A 5,472-nucleotide genomic window follows, 5' to 3' on the forward strand; every position below is an offset into this window, starting at 1 on the left:
GTGGGTAAAACTGCTCTGCGCTGCAGGTGAATGTCACAGACTTGTTCACTGCGACGGGCAATGGCGGGTCTGTGGCCACTCGCAACCTGGGTGGAACTGACAACAAACAAACATCCTGGGCTTGGTATGTAAAGAAATTCTCCTTTTCCTGCTGAGTGAGAGGGAAATTCTAGGGCTGGACAAACTGATCTCCCCACTGAGCCCATGTCCCTCCCTCCTCCCCAGGGCCCTCCCTGGAATCTCTTCTTTAAACCCTGCCCTTCCCTCCATTCCCCACGGGGAGCAGGGGCAGCATTTATCTGTGTGTCCCCTTCCTCTCTGCACCCCAGAGGCCCCTTTATCCCTTTGACGCCCTGTGTCTGACAGCAACACCCCAGTACCCCCATACTCCCCACTGTCACATCATTCTGACATGTGTCGTACACAGCATGCCTTGTAAGGTACCATTTTAAAAGTCTGGACCCGCTAAACATTAATATCCGTCACATTGCATGTGCTGTCCTTGTCTGGGAAGTTCTGGAGTGTTGCTGGGTGGGTGCTACTGAAAGACGTTGTGAGTAGGGAACGCTCACAACCAGCTTGTCAGGTACAACCATGGAGTAGCCAGACGTGCTAACGGCCCCTGAAGGCGCATCCAAAGACTGGTGTATGTTCTCTCCACATCGAGGGAGGGGCAGACTAAATCATGAGCTTCCTCAGACCGGATTTCTGGCCCGAGCAAGACGCAACATTCCGGGGTGCAGTGCGGGAAGGCTGGGAGGGGGGACTGGCTACTGCGTCTATCCACTGCAGGGTCATGAGCGGCTGGAAAGCCGTCAGGTAACTCAGCTGGGTGTGTGGCTCCAGCTGCTGTCGTGTTGGGTGATCCCGGGGTCCGGAGGGGCTGGCTGTTTGTCACCAGCAACGCTCTCCGAGAGGCAACCCAAACTGGATAGTTAAGGGGGCACAGCGGATCCACGGCTTCCTGGCTGCACCCTGAGGAGGTTCCTGTCACCGTCCAGTTCTGGGCAGGGCCCTCTCCACAGCTCTGCTCCCAGAGCACTCTGCTGTCCCGCCCAGGGAGCGGCTGCCTCTGCACAATGATGCCGCTTGGCCTTTCCACTGCGCCTCCCGCCTGAGGATCTCAAAGCACCTCGCCTACATGCATTAATTAACCCTCCCGCTGCCCTGCTCGTAGGTGAGCAGGAGCCCGGCAGTCCCTGGGTCCCCTCCTGGAGGCTGGCTGGTAGATCTGAACTCAGATGAATCCACTGTCCTTGCCCCCAGTGCACAGTGACATGAGGGGGTGCAGAGTGCTTGCAAGGGGTCCCGAGGCCTGGGAGGGGGGCGGCTGTCAGGGTAATTCTTTAACAACAACACGAATTAGCAGAGGGCAAACAACTGTTCAATACATCCCCTTTCCCTCCCCTTCCTCCCTGGAATAAACGCACAGCGGGCTGGGTAACTTCAGCTGGGGGGTGGGATCTTACCAGGGCTTAACAAGGAAAAAAATCTTCCAACCCACACACCCTCCACACACACCCTGGAGCCCCACTGGGCTGGAGTAGGGCATGTTCTGGCCGGGGGAAGGGTCTCAAAGTTCTCAGGGCCTGAGAATGAGAGATGGACACAGAGACCCAAATCTGTATTTCAGTGTCTGACCCTCACCCAGTGCCCAGACCAAAGGGACCCCACAGGGCGAAGGGCCCATCTCAGCCCTCCCCAGTAGAAGAGCCCCCAGGGGTCAGCCCCGGCTGGGCTCCTACCTCGCAGCACATCGCTGAGGTTGTAAGTCCCTTGCAGGGGAGCCGATAAGGTGCTGTGCTGTATCCGACAGGTGAGCTGGGAGCGGGCGTCTCCTGCGGCCAGGCTCACCCCGACGGTGCTGGACACGTTGTAGGAGACGCTCTCTTGTTCAGGGGAAACCCGGGTCTGGAGCTCTGGGAGTTTGGTCCCATTTTTGAGCCAGGTCACAGTGATGTCTTTGGGGGAGAATCCTCCTGACGTGCAGGTGAAATTCACTGTGTGACCCGGCTCTGCCCTGCTGGGGGGGCCGGACACAGACGGGGCCGATGGTCTGGCTGCAGGGAGAAGCGTTTATCGGCCAGTCAGGCCACTCTGCGACTGAGAGCCTGTTCCCCCCTCCACACGGGACCCGCTTCCCCCCCAGGGACAGCCTGAGATCAGGGGAGCCACAGCCCCCACCCTGAGCACATGCTAAGGGGGGCAGGGTCAGGCTAGGAGCGCCCTGGCCGGGGAAGTGTCCTCGCAAAGGAAGAAGAAACATCCCAGTAAGTCCCGGGCTGCAGCCGAGCTCTATGCCCACAGCCAGAGACCTACCGGGGATGGGGGCCGAGGAGACTCACCCCAGGCCCGTGTCTGGCCGCAGTTCAGTTCTGCCAGAGGCGCTAACTCTGTGCAGATCCCCAGCCTGCCTGGTCCTCGCTCCCCGTCTCCCGTGGGGCAGTGGGGGGGGGAGGGGCTGCCCAGGGAATTGGGAGGGGAGAAGAAACCCTGCAGTGCTCGGAGCAATGCCCCCAGTAGGTGAGTACACGCAGTCCCGGCGTGCTCGGCTGGGGGCTCCCAGGGGCAGCGGGCTCGACCCAGCAGCTCTTTATGGAAGGGCGAGTGAGACGGATCCACCCACACCTGACACCCCCCATGTGCAGTCTCAGTGGGTCCGTGGGAATCCCAGCTCCGCGGGGAGCCTCTGGGCCCAGCTGGGTTTGTTCCCCGCCCTGGTGCCAGCCCCGCTGGGGAGGGGAGTGGGGCGGGGCGGGGCTGGGAGCCGCACTCACCGCTCACGGACACGGCCGTGCCAGCGCCGGATTTATACTCCGTATCACCTCCAGATACTGTCTGAAACTTTACACAGCGATAGACCCCGGCGTCCGCGGGGCGGGTGTCACTGATGCGGATGGTGTAGTCTGTGTCAGAGCCATTCACAGCCCGCGTTACCCGGGGGAATGATCCCGTCTGTTCATAGACGAGCTGCCGGTCACTGCCCGAGCCCCTTCAACCACTTCACGGGTCCGCCGGAGCTGCCCCAGTCACTGAGCAGGATGAGGGTGAGGGTCTCTCCCGCTGACACAGACACGGCGCCCTGGGGCTGCAGCACCTGGAACTCCTGGGCCCCGGACCCTGCAACGAGAGAACAGGCCGGGCTGGGGGAGGCTCCGATTGACAAGCCCGAGTCGCGCCGCAGCCGGGAGCGGATCCCACGCGAGGGCAGCGGGGCTTGGCTCCTTCTCCTGCTCCCAGCCCTGCCCAGAGCCGGGCCCTGCCCGGGGCGGGGTTCATCTGCCCGGGAGCAGCTTTGCCTCCTGCCCCGGCTCCTGGGAGCAGGCGGGACCAGGGAGCCGGGCAGACGGAGCTCCCCGGGCTGGGCCGGGAGAACGGCCCCGAGCCCCGGCGGCTGCGCTGCTCCAGCCCCGGACGGAGTTTCTGGAGGTGCCCCGACTGCCCCTGCACGGAGCGCGGCTGTGCCCGGCTAGCCCCGCACGGACCGGGCAGCTCCACAGCGCCGCCTGCCGGCCTGACCCAGCTCTGCAGCCAAGGGCCGGATGCGTCACACGCTCAGCAGCCAGGGAGCCAATCACCAGCGGTGACGTCACGCCCCGAGGTGGGCGGGGCGGTCGGATCAAAGGCTCCGTTCTCAGCCTGGGAAGCTTGAATGGCAGCAGGCGGAGGGTGCTGCTGGCCGCACGTTCATTCATGGTGCACAGGCGCCGTTGTGCAGCCAGGGGGCAGCATGACACTGCGCTGATTTATCCTAACGGGGGCCAGGGGGGCGCGTTGTGGGGGCGCAGGGGCTGCGCTGCTGCGCGGTTCTGAATCCCTTGGAACATCCACGGAGCAAGTCCTAGGCAGCCCCGCGGGCAGCGCGGCGGGGACAGTGTCTGGGGCAGGGGGGTGGGCTGCAAAAAGGAAGAAACGAGCCAGAAGAATCTCCGGCCACGGGGCTGGAGGACAAGGTTCCGGCCCGGCTGCTGGGTCCAGACAGGCAGCCCCTGCCCCGAGCCCCTTCCACTGCCCGGGACGCTGGGCAGGGGCGGTTTGCTCTGCACTGGGCCAGCTGTGGGATGCGCACATGGAAATGACAGTGGGATGGTGTTAATGGCCAGATTATCTTCCTCTGCACATAGACACGGGCTGAAGGAGGAAGGGGCCGAAGCACCAACCAACAGCAGCCGAGGAATCGGGGCGGGGGGTGCAGAGCAGGGGGCACAGAGCAGGGCTATTTACCAATATGGAAAGGAAAAGGACAACAGAGCTGAGAGGTGGCTCCAGTAAGAACAGCAAAGAGGCGGTGCCATGGCTGCCTTTTACCCTTTCCCACACCGGGAACAGTAATGGGCACCCGATGGAATCTGAAAAGAAATTTTTTTTTTACCCACCTCCAGCTAACCTGTGGAACTCACTGCTGCAGGGTTTTATTGATACTAATTGCTCAGTAAGATTTCTACAAAAAGATCAGACAATTACACAAATAAGAACAGCCCCTGCAGTGACACCGGCTAGGATCTCACCTCCAGAGCACAAGCTGACCACAGGCCGGGGTCAGGAAGGTTTCCTCTTGTGATAGAAAATACACAAGGGTTTATTTTTCCCTTCAGAGCGTCTGGAATTTACCTCTGTTGCAAGCAGCAAGACAGCAGACAAGATGGTTTGTGCCCGCATGGGCAGTATCTATGCTCTACACTCACCAGGGATTTCCAGGAGAAGCAGCAGCACCACGCATGCAAGAGACTGTCCGGACACATGGGTCGACATAGCCATTCTGTTGTCAGTGGAGCGACCACTCCACACTGCAGCCTTTGCCATCTCTCAGTTGTCTGAAGAAATTCTGAGAAGTTCGAGGATTAGGATCAGACCTTCCCCTAATGCAGGAGGAAGTGGATTATTGTTCCTCCTCTGTGCTGACTAAACTGTTTTCTCCCACGGTTAATTTTACTTCTCACAGCCTCAGACAGCCTGTGAGCCTCACAACCTCAGACAGTCCATCCTTGTGACCTGTTTCGGACACAGTATAAAACCAAACCTTTGGCAGCTAGTTTGGATCCAGTTTGGATGAGAAGAGAAAGAAGGTCTGTGGTAAAAGCACTGGACTGGGACCCAGGAGTGCTAGGTTCAATTACCAGCCACCTTTGGCAACTCACTGAGTCCTTCAGGGCCTCCGTTTCCACCTGGAAATAGCTCTGTACCTGGGTTGACTAGTCACATGGTAAATTATTCAGGGCAGGGACCTGTCTCTTACTCTGTGTACAGCACCTAGCATAGTGGGGCCAAGATCTCAGCAGTGTCCTCTAGACTGAAAAAATAACCATGATGCTAATAAATAAATAAATGGATGCAGGCATTAAAATCTGTCCTCCTTCAAATTGGTGCCTGGGTTAGGGTATGAGAGTATTTTTGTTTCTATCCCAGTTCTAGTCTTAAAGCTCCATCAACTTCTGCTCCACTGTGTTTTCGCTCTGTGTCCGTTTGTGGACA

The 5,472-nt window shown here is 59.5% G+C and overlaps 1 pseudogene; it reads right to left on the reverse strand.

Annotated features, from left to right (window-relative positions):
* Window positions 1–7: 7 nt before the first annotated feature.
* Window positions 8–4,874, reverse strand: LOC137142104 (signal-regulatory protein beta-1-like; annotated as a pseudogene).
* Between the last annotated feature and the right edge of the window lie 598 nt (window positions 4,875–5,472).

The sequence above is a fragment of the Emydura macquarii genome, unplaced genomic scaffold (genome assembly GCF_026122565.2).
Source record: "Emydura macquarii macquarii isolate MOO-44397 ecotype Brisbane River unplaced genomic scaffold, CSIRO-AGI_Emac_v2 contig_3143, whole genome shotgun sequence".
In the NCBI taxonomy this organism is placed as follows: Eukaryota; Metazoa; Chordata; order Testudines; family Chelidae; genus Emydura; species Emydura macquarii.